The sequence below is a fragment of the Hippoglossus hippoglossus genome, chromosome 18 (genome assembly GCF_009819705.1).
Source record: "Hippoglossus hippoglossus isolate fHipHip1 chromosome 18, fHipHip1.pri, whole genome shotgun sequence".
In the NCBI taxonomy this organism is placed as follows: domain Eukaryota; kingdom Metazoa; phylum Chordata; class Actinopteri; order Pleuronectiformes; family Pleuronectidae; genus Hippoglossus; species Hippoglossus hippoglossus.
Window position 1 is genome coordinate 9140358 of NC_047168.1, and position 22205 is coordinate 9162562.

Below are 22205 nucleotides of genomic sequence, written 5' to 3' on the forward strand. Positions count from 1 at the left end.
TGCATAACATCAGAATCGCAAAAACAGTAGTAGCATCACTCCTTTTGCTGTTCAACGATCTCTGAAGATTTCATATCTTCTCCCCAAGTTTACCTACAGCTTAAAATAACATAAATAGCTGTGGAAGGAGCCACTTTTCCAAAGTGTGCACATGTATCATGTTGTGCAAAGCTGAGTGCGACGAGTAGAAGCTGTTGGGGAAATAATGAAGTGTGCGTCAAAGAAGTCTTTGAAAAAAAAAAAAGTTCCTGTCGTTTTCTTTGTGGTGACTCTGTATATGTGCTGCTGTGTTTTTTGCGTTGCAGTGATTTTATTTCAGTCATAAAGGGTCACACTCAAATCTCAAGGAACACACAGATAACAGTGTAGGTACATAGTTCACTCCTGTTGTTGTGGTATTGAGATACATTTGTTAACACACGCAAACACAACTTAGACTTAGACTTACAGCAGCTATAGGACAAAAAGCTTTAGAAACAATGGGCGCCAACAGTGCTAAATAATAAATGCACCTTATACTTAAAAACAAGTGGATTCAGTGCTCTTCTATATGATCTTTCCACTTTTTCCACACAAGCAAGGACCCACACAACACAACCTATATGACAGAAGGAGTGTGCCACACACACACACACACACACACACACACACACACACACACACACACACACACACTCGTGCTCACACTCATCCAGCAGAGGAGAGAGCTTTTCATTCCAGGATATTGAATTATACCCTCGTTTTTTTTAAAGTTTGTGTCAAATCCCATCCAAAGTGGATAGGAGCCGATTGTCAATTAAATTATGCAAGCATTTCTATTTAGGCTGACTGCAACATGTCTGAGTCATCATTTGAACGAGGTTCAAAAGGGAAACCTTTACCTTGTCCCACCCCACCAAACAGAAACAGGTCGGCATTGCACATGGACTCCCACACAAAAACACACAGTCATGACCAGCCTGGTGGTTCGTGCATGTAAACCGACTCGTGACAGTTTGAGCTGCTAGACTGACTTACTTTTTGCCATTGAAGCTAATTGTAAGTCAACCCTGAGAAAAGTTTATCGTGTTAGTTCATTTTTGTTTGATTGAATTGACGTCGTTGCCGAAGTTTCTCCCTAAAGTGTTGAAGAGTTGAGGCTGCACTGCAGTGGGTGAAAAGAAATGTAGGTGCTGCGTCGTGAAGTCGGCTGCGGCTGATGTAACGTTGGATGTGGGCACACAGTCCTGCCCACTGACTGTGGGCAGTCATAAATCACGCACACACTAAAGTTAAACAATGATAACTATGCGATACATAGAGAAGCCCGTGCAAATTGATTTACTGATGCAAGATAAGTTGTATAGATGAACAGATTGTACCAGATTTTAAATCAAGAGGGATTAGGGGTCATGCAATATTCAACCTAGCACACTCTTATTGTCAGTGTGCCACCAAAGCCTGCTCCCAAATGTGCTGGTGTTCCCAACCACTGCATTCAGGTTCAGCTTATATCTTGAATACAAAAAGAAAGAAACCACGTTTTAGTCACAGGACCTTCCTCCGACCTTCACTAGTATCTGATGAAGAACGAACGGCCTTGGTTTTGGAATAAATGTACAGATTTTGGGACTTGATATACAGAAGTCTCCTCTTTGTCATATCAGCTGTTTATTTTAGTTTTGCATTGCACATCTCCCCGGTGTTGTTATAGAAGATATTTCCCCCATGAGAGATAAAACACAGCATTTATTATTTGTTCAAATGTTTAAAACGGTGCATATCTAGTGTTCTGTGACAAAGTTCTGTAGTGGCAGTGGGAATTATGATTCTTGTCTGTCAGCAACAAATGCAGATTCAAGGTAGTGGTCTTTTTTTAGTGCTATAAAACCTTTTAGACAGTGGATAGTCGTAGATAATCAAATTGGATGTGGCTCGAGAACAGATGTACCTTGGGCAGGGATGTCGTTGGGCCTTTCCCTCTGGCTGTTAATTTCATAAATCAATAATCCTTGCAGTTAATTTCAGCTGATTTCATTTTACCATCATCACCAAGTCTCTCCTTAAATTGAACCAAGTATTTCAGCTTTTAAACGTGTGGTTCATTAACCCAAAAGTCAAAATAAGTGAGTCCATATAACTTTTGTTTAATAGGGGCCAGTGTGGCCACACATTGCAATTACAGGATAGTGTGCAATCCTAAAGCGTAGTGCAACCGTGACTTATAAAGTCTGCAAACTGCCTTAGTAATTTCAGTCACACTCTGCGGCAAGGAGTGTTATGGATACTTTTAAGTGTTTGAGGAAGAAAGTGTCATTGGTTTTCTCAAAGTTCCACACGTTTCCTCTTGACCTAAGTTGTGTCTGTGGCTAAACCAAAGATGGATGTAGACTCCGGGTCTGGAAAGTGAATCTGATGCTCAAGTGCACAAATGACCAGCGGAGGGCGATTCCACTGGTTGCAAAAAGATCAGTTTCTATGGATGTCAATAAGCAAAAGACCCTATTGTTTTATAACGTCTGTAAACATTTTCACATGGAGTTTATGATCTCAATTGCTAGTTTTATGTCTTCTCCAATAAAGCATGATGTTTAATTTGTAACTTGTGGTCCTATTTCAGAGAAAAAATAGAAGATAAAGCACTGTATGATTTGTGCAATGGATACCGTGTGATTGACGGCTATTACCATCCAATGGGTGCAGGTGTAGGTGGGTCAGACTCACCTCCTGCTCCGCCAAATATGGTTACTTCTTGTTTAGAAGAACCAAGGCTTAAGGCTTCAGCATTCCAGTTCACAAACCGTTTGGCGACGGGTTGGCACTTGGCCTAAACCTGACCAAACTACAATCATAGAGAGTGTCCAGTTAGTCCAACTTTTGTCTTTATACGACAACCTATTGTCGTATAAATGACCATTTCCCACTTTGCTGATCTTCTCATGTAGTTTTAGCCCAAACATCCCAAAGGTTTATTTTCTCTGTAGTCCACAAGAACACATCCTCACATTTCCCCACCAGCCGAGAACAGTCTGTAGCCACGCGTGTCAGCACGAGGCTTGCTAGCATGGATTAACATGGAGAAAGGAGAGTTCGACATTATTGGATTCACTTTGCACGACAACTGTCCCCAAAAGCCTCGTGTTTTCTTTTTGTTTTCCTGAACAGCTTTATATTTGGCAGCAGCAGGTGAGAAGCTGTACAGAGGTTTTATAGTGCCGCGCGTCACTTTATGGTGTTCAATTACATCTGTGTCTCAGGTGCTTAACTCGCTGTGTTTAGTAAATTCAGTGTTGGCAGCTGGATATTCTGCATTAGCGTAATGTACACGCAATTATACATATTGCCACAGAACTACAAATGTGGGCGCTGACAAGGAAATCAGCCTTTCAATTAGCCTTTTTTCTGATACAAATAAATAGACTCAGACACTATGAGCGTGCTTAAATGTAATTACAAAACAAATACCAAAACACAACGGGACATTTTCAGCCTGTTGTGTAAAAAATGTTAATTCTTCATTCTCCGGGTTTCTCTATGGAAAAAAAGAGACTCTAGCTTTGTGAAATTAAATGCGTTTGAATCTAACCTGCAAATAAAAGTTTTGTTCATAGCTCAAAATGCAGCTTTTCAGGTTAATTTGAGTTTATCGTGCTTGTTTTACAGCACATGGAAAAACACAAGTACTCACGAAATACCCCATTTTGATATCGATGCACTAACTTTGATTCTGAATCCTAAATGCTGATGCAACCTGCTGCCATAGACTTGTTTTTTGAAGTAAGTTATAGTAACTTATGAAACAGCAATTTTAATATTCTGTTTACACATTAGAGCTCTGATTTCATTGATGCTGAATACATGTTAAACCGACGATAACTGATTTAATCTACTTGGGAACAGCGGGGACAAACAGACACCAAAATGAGGCATTTCAAGTTCACACAACTCACTTTTAAGCAAACAGGTAGCAGCATTAAACAGAAATCCAATAATCACTCTTCTTCTAACTCCACCGACTCCTGAGAGGAATATCAATGTTGTTAGCCGCTCAGTGCTACATGTTCACAAACCAGAGGGTAATTCTGTGTGTGTGTTGTGTGGTGCTGGGTCGACGGGTTTTTTTCTGGGCTTTTTTTCCCCTGCAGACATCTGATGTTATCTTGTTGTCTTGAGGACAGTTAGTTTAGGATTAGCGTGCAAATAAAAATCTCCTCCAGCATCAAATACAAAAAAACGAATCCTTGGGCTGATCCATTTGCTGGGAATGAGCTACTAGCGGTAATGGAATAAAAGGTATTTTTATGTCGCTGATGGGTATTGTCTATTAGCATAAAATCTGACGTGTCTGATTTCTCGCAGCGGGCCGTTCATTGTCATTTGGGAAGCTCCAACAGTTGTCTCGATGGCGCTTTTCCTTTGCTTTACAACTTTGAATAACCGAGTGCCAAAAAACTGACGAGCACTGAATGGAAATACCTTTGTGCTTTGATTCCAAATTATACGACGATTTAGAGTCACAGTTCACATTCCTTTTCAAAGGGAAACTGCCATATTCATGCAGTTCAGGGACATTTGCTATTGCTCCTGTGATTTTCTTTCCCGGCAGTGAAACGAGATATGTGGTGTGACTTCACTTCACTGTTTCTTTAACTGCTTTTCCACTTCAGTGGAGGATATGCATTTGTGGATACTTTAATCATGAGGAGCTAAAGAGAAGATAAATAGGAGCTGATTCGATTCCGACTTGTATTCTTTTAGTCTGTCGGCGTCTGTATATCCACCGGTGGTGTAGCATTCGTGTCACTGCTATTTTGGAGCCTCTGTATTTTGTGGCTCTTGTATTTTTTGGGGGTGCAGCATATTGCATGGCACTTAAGGCACCGCTTTAAAGCTACCTGCTTTATGCAAGTGTAATGGCAGCCGGCTTTGGTCAGTGCTCTACCTGGAGAAATCCATTTGCGTCGGAGGGGTGCACGGGGAAGCGGTGCCAGGGAGAGATAACGCTGCGTTTCTTCAAACGCAGGCAGCCGGGGTTATTTTTCATTCGGGGCGCGTTCAGGAGTTCAAGGTGTTTTTCAGACAGGAAACAAGTGCAAACAATGTGCCTCCACCAGGTCCGCGCTCGCATGGGCTCATTAGCCGAGCACTGGGTGATGGGATTGAATGATTACTTGTTATTGTCTGATTGTAATTAGGATTGTTAAAGTGATTAATTGGCTTTAGGGTGATTGAGAGGGTGAAAGCTGGCCGGCTCCAGCTGTAAGTGGGCTGCAGCTGGTGCATGCGTTCAAAAGGTCAAGATCAAGACATGGAATGATTTTTGATCCTTTATTTTTTTCAGTGGCTCAAAATGCATCCGCACATTCTCGGGCACGATTCAGCAAAAGGCTTTTTTTTTGGTTGTGCACGTTTCATGCCGTCACCAGCTTGAGAAAAAGAAAAGAAAAGGCAGTCAAAGGAACGGCTGGAGTTACAGTAGATGTGCTGGAATACTAAGAAGGCGCTACAGCAGCAGCCTCCAGCAAACAGATCTGTATGAATAATTAGCTTCCAGCCAGAGAATGGACCATTAACTCTTCTTTGAGGATAAACTGTGGAGGAAAACCCAGATGCTAACACATCTCATACAAGCAGAGAATTCCCCCCCTGGAGAATACAGTTTAGGAATTAATTAACTTTCTGCAATCCTCAAACCCTTTTTTTTTTTTAAACCAAGCTTGATTATGCTGCAGTTCATCCGCCACACCTTGTCACTAGTGTCTTTTTTTGTTTTGTTTGGGGGCATCTTCACTCATCAGCTCATCAGGGCTGCATCCTCCTCCATTGAACTATCGATGGACAGTTCTCACACCAGTTACACTTTGAATCCTGCAGGAGGGAGACAGCGGATTTTTCACATGAATATTGCAGCCCACGGGCGCACAGACGGAATGTAATATAACACAGGTTCTCCTCCTCGCCAAGCCAAAAGGCAAAAGCTATATTGTGTAAGGTGGGAGAGAGAAAAAAGGGGGCCTGCTATCTCGTGTTCGCTGCTAGGTGGAGCCCGAGTATTCGGCGTGAGCGGCGAATCCACATCCGAGTTTTGCCTCTCACCTTTTCCCCGGCTCTCCAAACCCCTCTCGGTGCTCCACACAGAATTACTCGCAGCCAGTGCGCACAATTGGTTTGTCATTGTCGCGGGGAGCTCAGCAGCCGTTTGGACCCCGAACAAGTTGAGATTCCTCCTCTCTCTCTCTCTCTCTCTCCCTCCGGCGGAGCTTTTCCTCACAAGATCTCCTCTCTTCTTTTTTTTTAAATTATTTTTTCGTGCAATTCCTCTGGATACTCTTTTTTTGTTTTTGTTTTTGTCTCTTTTTTTTCCTGGTGATATCGAAAGGCTGCTGGCGTTTCGCCCTTCCAAAGCTGCATGGGACGTGATGTAGCCCCCGCGCAGGAGGACGGACGCCTTGTGCCATAAAGGGATGTAGCGGCGCGGATACAACACGAGGGAACCTGCTTGTTTCTCCTCCAGCCACATCACCACCGCGACTCGGATTGTGTGGACGCACGGCAGATTTGTTGTTGTTTTGAGGATATTGGGGCGAAAAGGGAGGAGGAGGACAACAGTTTTGGGGTTTTTGTCCCCCCCCACCACCACCACCACCACCATCACGCACACACACACTGTGCGTCAAAGGACGGTTCCCCCCCTGAAAAAGACAGTTCACACTTTGAATGGAAGGACGCGAGATTTACCCTCCTCTCCACCGGTGATTCGCCCTGGAACCCAGTGGGGTAAGTCATGATTTGTTCCCTCAGCCGAGAAGCGCGTATGTGTTCCCCCGGCGTCCGTGCGCACATCCACGGCCACCACCACCAGGGCGACGGTACACCCACCCCCCCGGTGAACGGAGCCCCCGCGGCGGTGCGATGTGCACGGTCTCACCATGTCAGTCACTGGCACGCGCTCCCCCCGTCTTAATTACTTTTAACTGGGCTCATCCAGTGCGCGTTCAGGTGGAATCAGCACCGATCACATATCGACGAGCCGCTAATCAATTACCTCTTTTCGACTAATCGAGTGTGCCCCTGTACGAGTTGCATTATCAATGGGGCAATGTGGAAAGAGAAGTTGCCTGTATTGGACGCAAGTTGCAGGATTTTTAGAGTCATGCAGGGAATTAGTCTTCCCCCCCCCCCCCCCCCCCCCCCATTCAACCTTGACATTTAAACTGAATGTGCAGCCACCTTGTTTCTCCGTGATAAAGCCAAGTCAGTATCTGAGCGCGTGAAGCGTAATTTGTCTTCCCAAAAAAAGAAAAAAAGGTGCTTGAATCATGAATTGTATACCAACGCAGCCCCCCCTCCCCCCTTTCCCCCCCCCCCCCCTTCTTGTTCTGGTGCAGTTTTGTCGTCCAAAGTGAACCACGTTGGGTGATGCAGTGATGGTGCATTCTTCACGGTGGGGTTGACAATGTGCAAAAAGAAACGAAGTACAGCTATTGGTGTCGGTGCATGTGCAGTTTTCATGTTTATTTTATTCCCCCCCCCCTCTCAGCCAGTCCACTCATTTACATGTTCTTCCAAAGTGCCACTGTTGGCTTTTTTTTTTGCAGAATACCACTGCAAACCCCCCCCCCCCCCAAAAAAAAAACAGCAACCCATAAATACTGCACAGCAAATATCATCATTTTTTAATCCACACATAGGGGAAAGAGGGGATGGAGAGCTGTGCTCTGCTGCAGGCCGAGTCCTGTGTCTGGGAGAAGTGCGGGGTTGAGGGGGGGGGCACTGTACTGAACGCTTTGATCCGAGAACAGCACACTGTCTTTCAACATCACAGTCCGAGTGGAAAGAAAGGTATAGCCGAGCCCGTCGCTTTGAATGGGATCTGAAGTTTTAATAACGCCCCTTCATTCCCAGTTAATGGTTTGAAATCTTGAATTGGTGCTGAGTTCTTTTTTTATTTCAGCCAGGCGTTTGGCTTCTTGTCTTTCAAGAAGCGTGAACCAACTTCCACGCTGTTGATTTGCTTTTTCGCCCCACATTGCAGAACATATCATCAGCATTCTGCTTGTTGGTTGTTTCCTTATCTGACAATTAGGCTGTGTTCATTACGTCCAGGACTGCAGTGCCATCTGTCACATAATCTGCATTGGTGCAAGTGCCCTCAAGCAGATGACACACACACACACACACACACACATACACCCCAAACACACACACACACTTGGTTTCTTTTACCAGCAGTGGAAACCTTGACTTCCTCCTCCAGGGGGAAACTCTAGGGGACATTTGATGCTTTCTGCCTAAACGGTTATGTCAACCTGCACTTTGTTTTCCTGTCTCATCCGTTTGGATTCAGCTAAACGCGGCTCCTCGTGGAATATCATCTGGGTTACATTTATTTATAACAGCAGTTGAACTTGAGCATCTGGTGTCATACCTGATGGGACGGAGCTGCGTTGGAAGTAATAGTTTTCCTGCAGTGCGTTAACTGGAAGGTGGCGATGAACACGTGCCTCTGTTTTACATATTGATAGAATTGGACGTCTTGGGTAAATGAACAGTGAGATAGTGATACTGATAGAAAACACTTTACTGGATTCATAAACTGCATTTTAGAGATAATTATTATTCTATCATGTCTGTTGCAGTGTAAATCCAACACTAAAATCCTTCTTCCCATGCTGTACTGTGCTAAATTGCACGTGTTGCACACTAATATGGGTTAATTTGATGCCCTCATTACAAAGCATGTTCTTTCTGTGTTGGGTCATTTGTATTGTTCTTCAGAAATAATCCCACTCTTTGTGATGCTCCCCCCCTTTTTCTCACCCACTCGCTGGGATTTTCGTTCCATCGGCATGTTTTCATTTATTTTTTTAGTCGAGTTTTGCCTTTTTTGGGGACAATTGCACGCTTAGGGGGTCCAGTGTGTTGTTGCAGAGTGGGTGGAGGCATGGGCTCTCTAATTTCCCTTATCAGGTTAGTGGATGTGGGACGCAGCTTCATGGTACAGATTATGTACAGCATGGGCTATTATTGGTGTATTAATGAGGTTAGTCATTGTTAAAAGGGCAAAAATCATCTGTTTGTCACACACACACACACACACACACACACACACACGTTGGAAAAACAACACAAAACCCACAGATAGAACCTTCATCCAAATACCGTTGTAGGTGACCCTGGTCTGAAAGGCAGCATGAATGAATTCCTTTTTTATGTCTTTATCTCTCTGCTTTTTTCCCTGCAGATTTGAATGCTCAAGGTCGTGTGCTGCACAAACCTTTTTCAGATTTCAGTCGTCTTTTTTTAGTATATCGACGGCTGTTGTGGTTCACTTTTCATGTTTTCCCTGCCACGTGTGGGCTCACCACTTATGGGTTCCTGGTATTTGTGTGTATAAAAGTCAGACAAATTGTGCAGTTGTTAAGACTCAATCCCTCTTTTTTGGACAAACTCAGAAGCCTCTGTTATATATGCAACCTGCAACATTGCAGCTCTTGCAGTATTGCACAGCTACATTACTTATCCCTTCTCTCAGCCTGCGTTTCCTGTGGAGCTGAAACTTGCAGTTGATTAATCAATGAGTCATTTGATCAACATTTAATCAGCAGCTATATTGAAAACCAACTAATTGATAGTTTTTAATAAGTAACACATTTCGGGGCCAACAGAAATGCTGATGCGCTGTGTGTGTGTGTGGCATTGCAGAAGTCATTAATCTAACACTTTTGCCTTCACCTTATTTTCTAAATTATAACACTACCAGACCCCAGACTTGCAATATCCCTAATGAGAAGAACACAGTCGACTTCACGACTTCTTATTTTCCACATTGGAACATCAGGGCTTTGATTGACAGCCCAGCATGGGATCTTTGGCGAGTTCGAAAAAATAAGGAATCCACAGAAGAAGACACGGCAGAAATTCTCAAACACATTGTCAAAAATGATGGATTCTGACATTTATTTTTTCATTTGAATGATTGCTTATCCCTGCGGCTTGATGCCGACATGTTAAGCGTCACAGAATCATCCTCGGTGAAGGGAGATGATGCTTTTTAAGATGCTTTTTCATCGCTGGCTGATTTTTTCTTTCTTTTCCCCTTGTGATTTTGAATGAATATCCAAAGCAACCCCCACAGACAGGTTAGCCTTGGTGGCTGAAAACGTATATGCTCTAAATACAACTTCTCTATTTATACTGTTTACCTCTTAAAACATGATATTTAAACCTGTGGCATGACAGAGGAGGCGGGCCACCTGCTGGGCTGCATTCACATTTCCGTGGGCCAGATCTCACCCGCTGCTCCAGCCAGGCCCTTTTCGTTTTTTTTGCACAGGTCCCAAAGACCAGAGTTATCATGCTGTTAGGAGTGAGACAGGTTGATACGCTGGGGCCCTTTCTCTGGCAGGAATGTCACGGAAGAAGAAAAGCAAAAAGCTGAAAATGAGAAAAGAAAGCACACGGGCGCAGGGAAAGGTCCTCGAGGTCTGTGCCTCTCAACACTTTCGCTGTCCCGTCTCATAAAGACCCTGGACGCCGAGGTTTTTGACAGAAGCTTTCACAGCCCCCCTGAAAACCGAACCGCAGGAAATGGGGCTCGCAGTTGAAATGGAGACTGCGGCTGATGGAAAGAACAATCAGTTGCTGTGCGGCTCTGTGGTGAGTGACCCCAAATGTTTCGGTGCATTTTTAAACTGTGAACCTAGAAGAACCCGGAAGACACACTGGAAAATGCCTTTTTCTAAAAGAGCATATTTGGCTTCGAAAATAGTTCACAGTGAAAGGTTTGGATATATATAAGGTCTGCAGGTTTATTTTTGTCGAAGGAGTTGAAGTGTTGGCATGAATCATTTTTGTGTGTTCATCACAGGTCGGGAATCCCAAAATTTCTAAAATAGAAAATACAACTGCAGTCTGATGTCTGCGATAAAATGTATCATATAGTGCTGCAGTAATGTCAGAGGCTTTTGAAAAACCACGGGGTGAGAGGCAATCTGCGCCACGTGCAAAATATTGACAGTGTAAGAAAAATCCACACTGTTGGTGCCCAAACTTGGTTTCCGAAGCGACACCTATTATTTACCAGCGTGATTTTTTAAAATTTTTTCGGGGGGGGGTTATTAAAGTCATTCCAGGCTCTTTCCTCTCTGGCTGGTTTACAGAAGTGGTTCGGATGAGAGCGAGAGAGGCTGCGTGGGGTATTGACGAGCCTCTTTTAAATCACTAACGGAATTTGCAGGGATTTTTTTTTTTTTTTTACACCACTCCAGTAAGTCTGTGTTTTGTTGAGGGCGAGGTCATGAAAATATTGCACCGGCTCTCTCCTTGACCCACAATCCCCGACAATGAGCGAGAGAAAAACACGAGGCGAGATGTTATTTTTGCGTGGAAGCGGGAGATCAGATCATGTGGCGACCGTGAAATCGGCTAAAGTTGCATTCGGAACGGAACACGCCAAGCCTTCTTGAATTCCACAAGCGCACCACTGTAATATTTTGTGCATTACACTTTAATAAAGGCCTGCAAGGCTTGGTAAACTGTAAAGCTCACCTGTGTACGTTACCACGACCAGTGTGCTTTTGTAAAAACGACGTTATGTTTTAATCTGCTGTTGTAATTATCTGCAAGTCCCCCCCCCATCCACCCTCTCGCTCTCTCCGCCCTTAATCTGACACTTAGTTCAGTCATCCCTGGGGGGGTCAAAACACTCAGCAGGCGCATTTTAACACTCGACGACTTCTGCAGGCGGCTGTGGCAAAAGGGGGACGTGAGTGCAGAGCATTAACAAGCTTGTGCCGATGCGGGATATGTAATCATTTTGTGAATGGAGAGGCCATTGTTTTAGTCTTGAAGTACACTCCTATAGCAATGTTGCATGAAGATAAGGGCCACTACAGGTTTGTCAGACAAGTATAAACAGTACAGCAACCGGGATGAGTTTGTCTGATGTTTTTCAGAAAATCGTACGTTTTCCCAAGAAGCAGATGGTTGCATAACATTGTTAACCCCTAGCTCCACTAAAAAGAGAACTATACAGCCAAAGGAACAAATAAATACCTCGGGAGTGAAAAAAAAAAGATACTTTCTCTGCAGGAGATATGGACCCAAAAAATGTCAGCTTAGCATTTAAAGCAATCCAGGCCACTCTTATGACCCTGTTGGTGGTGTTAAAAGGTATCCAAAAACTATCAAACCGACAAAACCTGACAGGGCTGCACTACATCAACCCCTTTACTGCTCTGTAAAAAATCTGATACCTTTGTCTGTGTGCATTTCATAGAATGACACCAAGTCTTTTGCAACAATATTAATGGCTTTCCTTTGTACCGAGGGGCTTATTTTCTACTCCCCCCCACCCGTGAACTTTAGACCAGTGATGAGGATTCAAACAAAGATGCAATGCTTCTCTCAGGCCGACGCTCTAAAAAGCAGTTAATTTATGGCCTGTTTGGGAGGCAGGTTCGGGCTTGAATACATAATAAGGTAGTGCACCTGCAGCCGCATACAAATGAATGGAAATGACGGTTAGTATTTACGCCTCCCTTAACCACTGGGACCTCCTGATCTGACCACTAATTGGCTGGCGAGCAGAAAATGAAGATCGCTTCCTAGTTTCCAGGCTTGCTGTATCTGCAGATATCGGGTGCGGGTTTGCACGCTGGCCATTGTCAAAAGAAAAGTGCACCTTGAACCACAGTGAAGCACAAAAGAGAAACGGTTCTTTACAAGGAAAAGCCACACGGTCACTTAAATTCATGTTTTGTGTTGTCAAATAATACAATTGGAGAGATGTGCTAATTTTGTTGTCAGATTTATTTTGGGTTATTTTGTGTCTCTTTGGCATTTGCATTTCATCGTGGTCGAATTGCATCACTTTTTTCCCCCACACAACTCTTTTTAGATGTTTTTGCGTTTCTTTGCAGTCGTGTCTCTTTGTAGTCATTTCATACATTTCCTTTATCGATCATCAACAGTGTAAAGTGTGCACGTCCCAAAAAAAAGCCGGACCCTCCCCGGCAAAGCAAGGACCAAAACTGTATTTATATGGAAATCTATAGATGAAATTGAGGAAACTCAGTCGTTTGCCATGTTAGCTCAAGTGTCTGTGAATGATTAAAAAATGGTTTCCGTCTTTTGTTAAAGTTAGTTTTTCTAGCTTTACATTGTACAGAACCTCCTTGATCCACCGATCATAGGATTGAACCAAAGCACGGTTCCAATTCAGAAGAATAGACATTTGGTAAGCAGGGTTCTGTGAGCTCTTTGTAAGGTGGGATACTAAAAATGTCAGAAAGTGGATTTTCCAGCCTGTCACTACAATGTGAAATCTGTCAAATATATATTCTGGGTTCATTTTATCTGTTTATGGCCCATTTGTGTCACTCTGTTGTCGCGTTGCATCTCTTTGCATATATTTTTTCTCTTCATTAGGCGTTTCTTTGAAGTCATTTGGTCTGTCTTCAGTAGCCCATCCATCCTCCTTCAGCAGTTCGACAAAATACGCCGGTACGCGAAAGAACACAGAGTTGAGCTGAGTTTCACTGTTATGTTTGGATGTGTTTTCCATTACAACTTTGTTTTCATTCGACTACCTCTCAGCCTTCCAATTAAAAACGCTTGTAGTTGAACACAAAGAATGAATGCCTTGCAGAGATGTTGTGCATCCTGCTGAATGTTTTTTTTCGAATTAAAATACCAGGAATCTCAGAGGAAGGATTTTAAAGCTGGACAGTTAAAAGCACTTCTATGCAGGTGCATTCCTCCACAGTGAAGGGTTTATGAGGCCTTTTCTTCCATTTCCTGATAAGAGCAGGCACATTTTGTCTCGCATTAAACCGGGGTGTATTTTGTCGAGTTGATCAGAATCAGATTCCACTTGTGACTTCAGAATATATTGCAGCATTTCCAGCGGGCTCCCTCTGTGCTTGTGACCTGGACCAAATTGATTTTCTTAATCGATAAGATAGGATTGGATTCAGGAGTGTGGGAGTAGGGGGGGGGGGGTTGGATGTGGCAGGAAGGACTGCCTCAGCCAGCGCGGTCCTCCGGTGTCGCGCCTTGTTCGCTCCCCGTCTCTATCAGCATCTGCTCACGGTGGGTAACGAGGCTTTTTCTAATTCTCGCCGCCTCGTACACCTGCTATCCTGCTTCATCTCAGGGCTGCCGTAATGACAGCACAACTGTGTCTCCACTGGCAAATATAAACTTCCCTGCCAGCCCTTTGTCACCTCTGGAATGGAGATGACTGGATTGATGCACCGCCCCAGTGGAGCAAAACCGTTTAAATGACAACACATTTTTGTCTCACCTTGAACTTAATTGACTGCCTGAAAGCTGCCGTTTTGAAAAGTGCTGACAGGATGACTTGCCGTGTTGCTCAGAAACGGGGAGCTACTGACGGAGCCTGTGTTCCCGTTCTGTTTTCAGAATGCTGCCGCACCTGCATGCATCTGTACACCGCATGCATAAGTCAGGATGCACGGTGTCTTCGTTAAGCCGCCGTGCATGGCTCATGTTACATGGATTAGTCCTATTGGGATTAATGTCTATATGCATTAGTGTGGATTGCATTTCCGCAGGAAGGGGGGGGAGGTGGGAAATGTTCCTGCTCACTATTCAGCAGGGAATTAAAATACATGGATTCTTATTCAGTCACATTTTCCTGTAGTTAGGATTTAGCAATGGAAATATCTCATGTTCTTCCCATTGCAGCCTTTTTAGTTGCAAGAATGAGTTGTTAACAAGGCACCTGATGACCCAAGTGTCCACAAGTGTCTCTGAGAGTCATGACAGCAAGAGGACTGGGTAGCAGTTACGCTGTCACTGGGAAACACCAGCTAACTCTCCCACCGCCGTCTCCCCATCCACTTTGTACATTGGTCTTGCCTGTGATGCTGAGCGGGCGACGGCACAAATGCAGGCAACTGTGGGATTTCTTCGAGGGGAGCCCACAAGACTGTAATCAGTCATTATGTCGGAGGCGAGCCCCGTGAGCCCCCCGCTCCAGCTCATTCAGCCAAATAATAAGCAGCCGATAACCGGGACGGCGTCCAGGCGGGAACGGAAGCCCCCCAATGGGCGAGGCGCGAGCAAACGGGGGGGTCTTTTTCTCTTGTCTTCCGACGCAGGGATGTCACCTTGGTTCAAGGGCTGGAGCAAGCGCCTCGTACAGTGGACTGGAAATTTTGGCTGCTGTTCAGATTCCTGCCTTCAGCTAAGGGCAAACGCACCTTGAGGTGCTAACAGGGGAATATGTGGGATCAGTTGATAAAATGAGCATTACTGTCCACTGCTCTTGTTTTTTTGTTTTTGAATAAGGTTTACGAGATGAAGGGGGTTTTCAACTTCAAGACTGTTTTAAATAAAGCTTTGTTTAACACAGATCAGTTCAGCTATAGTTAATGCTAAACCCATATATTCCCTAATAGATTGTGGATATCTTAATATGTTTGTTGTGGTTGCTTCTTTAATTCATTGCCTGCATCCCTTGTTATCGATATGATTCAATTTAACATTTTTTATTTATTTATTACAAATAAGGTTGCTCCTTGAAAGGGAAGGTTGGGAAAACAAGTGAAATACATCCATAGTCTGACATATTCTGTATTCTATTAATATAATACAGTATTATCAGTTAAATCAACTAAACAAATAATTCCTGCTGCACAGAGATGTAAGTAAACTTGGTATTAGTGACATTCTTCTGCTATTTAATCATTAGAATATACCACAACACTGCTGACAATATGTTATCGACTAAGAACACATCCCCCTCTCCACCCTCGTGGAGTTTTGTCATTGTATAACAAGGGTCACAGTCTCCCATTGTCTCACTGTAGCATTCCTCGGCATGGCAGTATTGACTGGTTCTGCTGGGCGAGCGGTGCCATATCGCGTCCATGCATCACTGGGAAGACAGAATGACAGACAGTGGGAGTTGAGATGTCAGATCGGCCTCTCCAGGCAACTGACATCCACTGCCTTCCTGTTCTCCACAGTGATACTCTATCTTCCGACAGAGGCTGCATTGATAGCCGTGGTCCCTCCGCTTCCGCACCTCGCCAGTGCACTTGACATGCTCATGATATACATTACAATTTTTTTTTCCGTGGTTGTTCAGCAGCTCAGCACGGATAGTCACATATATAGGCCTGTGCAATATCACCCAAATCCAGATGTAGGTCATTTCATAGTGAACATGATATATGTCACTTTCTGCAAATCCAATAAATATTAAGTTTATATAAAACTAACATGCACAGGCCCATTGTTTAAAACCACATGTTTATTTTATACTTGACAAATAAAAGGTACTCACCTTGTCCTATATGCAAATTTCCAATCAAGCATATAACAAATATAAAATAATACACCGCAATTCACAAAAATGAAATAAAGAATAAATGAAATCATACTAGTAGTTTATATACTGCCACGCTATGGTAATTCAGCACTGTATGGATGCAAAGATTGACAGCTAGATTAATCTCATCAAAATGTTAAGCTTTTCTAATCTTCTCATGGACCCCTCTTACCCTCTCATACATAATAAATGTAGCCAAAAGTCACACTGACACAGTAGTGTACTAGTCGCACTTGGAATATGTGAAACTGCAGCGTGCCACCGGACAATGAGCTCACTGAGGTCAGGCTAGGGCAACCCGCTATGGGATTTCTGCCCATAATGATTAATAAGGTTGGTGTAGTTATTACCTTGCAAGTCACCAGTGGAATGCTGGGAGTTAAGCGGATATCTGTAATCTAGTTCCATTACACCTGTGCCTGCAGTTTCCTTTTGTCTTTAATGCATTCTTCTGTTAATTCCAAGTGCTATTCCATCTCTACTAATGAATAGCTCATTATTGATTTGGTAAAGACAACGAGGATTGCTTTGTTTCGCTGTTTCTTTTACGGCTCACTCCTCTACCGAGACGTATCGGAAGCACCGCGGAGACAATCCCCTCGTTTTGAAGGGGCTCCGGACCAAAGGTCCATTTAGCCGGGGTGCTGTTGTCACTCATGAGCGCTGTGAAAAGGTTAGGCTCCTGTAATCTTGTTTATGTTTTTGGTCAGTCGTAAGCCTCCTCTAAGCCAGCTTTGTGTCAAACGCAGCTGGAAAGGCCCTTTACAATTTCACCAGAGCAGAAATAATTGGGCCAGCAGCTCGGATGCAGCCATGAGACTCAGGTAATTTGCTAATTTCTGTCTCTCAGCTGGTGTTATCAGTGCAGAGAGCCGAAGTTTCCGAGTGCATAAAAAAATGATTCACCCTCTGAGTGTTGCTTTGGTAGAAATGGAAATTAAATCATTTTTGCTTTGGATGTGCCGGCAGACAAAATTTCCTCATGCCTGTATCTCTAAGGAGGAATGAAAACCCCCCTTCCTCTATCTTTCTATTTTATTTTCCTGTTGCACGGCGTCTTTGTCAAAGTATATTTATGTTCATTCGGTGAATTGCCACCGAGTGGTTATCAATAACCCCCAACCCTCCATACAATCAACAAACAGTCCTGCATACATGACGCCATAACAATCCCAGGAGAAGCCCTTTTAACCTGCATTTTAGCGTGGCTGACTTTGAGCAGCACCTCCAGCTCATGTGGAAATTTGGATTGGAAAGTCCGTCCGAGCTACTTCTAATTACACCGGCAGTAAAGGACGAAATTGAGCAGGAATGAAGTGCTTTTTGTGCATCGATTTTTTTTTTTCTTTCTTCCCCTGCATCTGTGGACTGGAGAGAGAGCGAGGGAGGGAGAGGGAGAGAGAGAGAGACAGTTGTAACCTTCTCTATCGCTGCACTGCAGGCAAATGGGGTGGGGGGGGGGGGGTTGGGGGTGCACTTCATGCTTTCTTTTTAATACAATGAGAGTATGTACATCAAACCACCCTTCTCATCTAATTAGGAAAGGCCATTGAATTGAAAAAAGGAACTCCGGCAGGTCTGGACAGAGGCCACGCAGGCACTTTACCTCCGCAGAGTTTTGATGGTTTCTGTGATCCATTTTGACATCTGACAAACTTCGCCCAACCTTTGCTCTCGTGGATTGGAACCTTTAAGCTCGCTCTGCAGTCGCCCTAAGGATTCAGAGGCCATTTCAAGTGCTGTTTTTCCTCCTGATATAAGCCTTTATTTTGGCAGAATATTTTTCTCACCTGGGTATCGGATGAGTGACTGCCACCTCGATTGCCCCCCAGGTCCCCGCAGGATACCTTCTCCGACTCAGCTACCGCAGATGCCACCGGACTATAAAAAGATCAGTTACTTTGGAAAAACATATGACAGCCTGGCTTTTGTTTGCTTGTTGTCAGACGACGCTCCCCCCCCCCCCCCCCCCCGTTTTCTTGAGAACTTCCCCTGACCGCGATGCTTTGCACAGTCACACCAGCAGATGCGACAATTCGTCATGCATAAGAAACCCCACTCCGGCAGCCATCTGTCTCCTTAGGTCTGTTACCATGCATTGGCAGTTTGTTTTCACACACCCATACACAACTTTAATGGCATGCAAAATACGTCGAACCAATCTTATGACCCCCCGAACCTCGTTCTAAAATCTCATTTGCGACCTATACATGACCCAAGTAACAGAAACTAGGATATATGCTGACTGTCACCATATATAGTTTGCCATTTGCTGCCCCGCTATACGGTTACCTCCACTGGAGAGCTGGAATGAATTATTATGCCCAGTTAAAATGGAAATTTGACTCCCGCTGACCCGATTCCTAGCTGACCTGACAAAAACAACATGCCAAAATAGGTGAAGAGAAGGAAGGTCAAAAGGATCACTTTGACGGCTCTGGAAAGTGATCAGCGAATCCAGTAGCCTATTCTCCATTTCACCAAGTCCACTTGCAATTTAAAACCCATGTTCATATACAAGAATACATAAGAACAGTGTTCGTAAAAACTTTGCCCTTCTAGAATATCTGCCAACTGCAATATGGCAAAGGTTAGGGAAAGACTGGTTATAAACTTGTGCTATGATAAAGTTAGTTTGGCAACAAAAACTGTCATGACCTGTTGTTCGTCCATCCACTGCCCCTCACCCTCGTACTCCACCTTGCTTCTTAAAGGCTGCACAACTTCCTGCATTGGCACTGGACCCAAAACGTGATGTGCGGAATCGTCTAATCTCCATGGAAACCTAATTCCTGGGATACTGATGTGAATAGGACAGCTTTGTCAATGGCTCTGCTCTTATTACACCGCGCTCAATTAAACAATAACCGCAAAACAATGGCAGTGAATATGCAAGGCTGCTTCTAAGATCCGACTCTCGGCTCGTACGCAGCTCCCCCTTTAGTGGAGCAACGAGTGCCGGTAACCACAGCAAGCTGCAGATCACCATCATGGTTTTGCCTGGTTTCTTCTCTCCCCACCCCCATCCCCCTTTCCTCCCTTGCAAAGCAGTCACATCCCAGTTCAGACGACTAAGTTTGACATTTCTGGTGACAGTCGGTGACGTGGGAGGTGGGATTCGGAGGTCTTTAGGGGCGCTGTCAAGACTGCGGCGTAAAGGATATCCATACCTTGTTCTTCGCTGCCGGCAAACGCACTGACTGCTGAATATCTGAGCTTTTACTTTCTCCTTTCTTCTGTTGCACGGCCTTCTTGTTATTCTCTTCCTCACAGTGGCCGTGCAACAGCAAGAGGAGCTACTGTTTCTTCTCTTCCATCCTCTTTGCTCATTGCCCGTGACCTGATGAGAATATGGCCCTTATCTCTCGCCGCGCCCCAAGAAGAATTGAGCACCTATCCACGGCCTATATTGTGACATTAAAGCAGTCGATGGCCACATGCTATCACATCAGCCCCTCGCTCGGAATAATGCAGTGCAGGCCTTTCAGTGATAGAAAGATGCCTATCATTCTTTGCTGAGCTTTTGCTGTCCTCGGGGCTACGTGTTTAATATGACTCTACAAATGTGATTTAGCGGGCAGATAGCCTTGGGACTCTTGAGGTCGCCGCTTCAGAGACCTCTAGTGTGTAGCATGTGGCAACAAAGCATGTAGGTTAATATCTGGCTGATGTTGGATATCTTGTGGAACTATAGCAGAAGATATTCTTAGAGGAAAAAGGTGTGGATAGGGTTGTGGTTAGAGAAAAACCGCCAAGTCCGATTATTACCCCCATTTTTGGCTGTTCCATCTGTAATAACAAGTTGCTTATCCCTTTGAGCCGTCCTCCCTGCATCTTTCCCAAAAAGCACTCTCTTACACAGTATCAAATTCAAAAGAAGAACATGTCCCTCTTCAGCTGTCAGCCCACCCTGTCCGTGTCCGTCCTGGATTCGGTTACTTTTTGGTTTCAACACTTGTCTCGCTCTGTGCTAAAGTGCTCTCCGGTGCATTGTGTGCGACACAGATTTATGTCGGAGCTGAAGGATGGCTGTCCAATTTTCAGCTTGGATAGCAGCAGCGCTGGTGGCTCGCGTGTGCGTTTTTTAAAAGCTCTCGTCAGACGTGCGTCGAGGATGTGTAATTTTTTCCGCGCGCTGGCCATTTATGTCTCATCTCGCCATTAGCTTGTGTATTGCAGCGATTTGTCATGCAAGTTCTTTTTGTCTCGTTGAAACACAGCATTTGTGTGTGTGCTGGGCTGCATTTGAAACCATAATTCTGTGACTGCGAATGCTTTTTATCTGCCGGGGTTAATAATTGTCGAGATAATGCAACATTTTCACCACCTCAGCGGTCACTTCGTTCATCCCTGTAAATGAGGAATGTACGCTTAATTGGAAATTAGTCAAAGCCGTTAAATTTGTTATTTTTTTTTACTTTGGCAGAATAACTGATGGTGGAAAGTGGTTTTCACTGATGGTTTAGAAACAGCAGTTGTGCTTTTCTCATTTCAATCACTGTTTTAATGGATGTGGGGATAAATGGAATAAAAACGGGGACTGTGCTGCATTACGGGATTTAGCATGCAGCTCTTATCGTCAACCCGGCCATGTCTTTCAAGTGTTTTCCACACTATTGTCACGACTATCCTCAACTCCTCACTGACTCCAAACTGTACTTCTACATTAAACCCAATTTTTAGCCTCAATGGTCAAATGTCCTCAGGAGAATCTGTCTACAGTAGAAACCGTTGACAGCCTAAATCCGTCACAGGCGGCCAGTACGGGGTCACACAGCCCATTACTCTGTTGATGCAGTTATAGTTATGTCTTTCTTTGTAGTCCCAGTGAAAGGTTGACGTGCCCCCAGATGACCGCCCCCCCCCCCCCCCCCCCCCTCCTCCTCACAGGGGTCCTGCGATATCTCGGTTGTCTCCTTCCAGGCCTGAATGGGCACATTGTGCTGCCGCCCGCTGCTGCTCTGCAGACCACTAGGTCCTCCACACACACCTGTCAAGCCATGTCCTTGGCGCCTTGGGTGCTGAGACACTCCAGAAGCCCCCCTGCTGCACACATGGTTATTGAACCCTCGCACACTCGCAAAGCGCACACCTCAAAGCAGTCGTACACGGACAAATAATCACATGTGCCTACACAGATGTATGCAAAGACACAGACGTGTATACACAGTTCACGTGAACAGAGCATGCATGCATTCGCACACCTCAGCACACACACACACACACACACACACACACACACACACACACACACACAAAGACCCAGTTTATTGGAAAAACACTTCCACGACCCCGCGCTTATGCCAAGGTTATATTCAGCGCGCAGGTCGGCCTCAGAATTCGGAAAGGGTCAAGTTCCATATCTGTCAGGTTGGGGAGGGCACGGGAGGTTGGTTGGAGTGCACATGCCTGCACATGGAAACAGGACTGAGAAGTGACCTGTAACTTGATCCGTGTCTTCAATCAGTTGCAGATTTTCTCCTTTTGAGTAGAGGTGGGGGAGGTGGGGGGGGGGGGCACTGGGGGCATAGCTAGTTTCCCTTCCTCGCATATAGAATATGTAGGGTTTGCATAGGGTATTGAAATGTTAACCCCATTGGAACAGTTTAAATGGTTAATTACTTTAGATGTGAAACAGTATGTCCACAAATTAATATACATTTACAACTTGTATAATCTTTAAATCTTTAATAATATTGCCGATTTTTTTATGGTTGTAGCTTTTTAAAGGTGTATTTGTTGGTTTTCTTATTTTGGACCATTTATCAGACAAATCCATACTGAGAGTTTATTGAGGACATTTCATTATTTCACTATATTTTACAGAGCCGTCAAGCTTTTTTCCTAAATCCATCAGACTCAC

General features: G+C 44.4%; 1 protein-coding gene across 24 annotated transcripts in view; it reads left to right on the forward strand.

Annotated features, from left to right (window-relative positions):
• Positions 1 to 6628: 6628 nt before the first annotated feature.
• Positions 6629 to 22205, forward strand: part of LOC117779360 (adhesion G protein-coupled receptor L3-like) — a 202508-nt gene continuing 186931 nt past the window's right edge. For all 24 annotated transcript variants that reach the window (XM_034615465.1, XM_034615460.1, XM_034615468.1 and 21 more), the window contains exon 1: positions 6629 to 6756. The gene's annotated coding sequence lies outside the window, so the exon portion shown is untranslated. The remainder of the gene's footprint in view (positions 6757 to 22205) is intronic.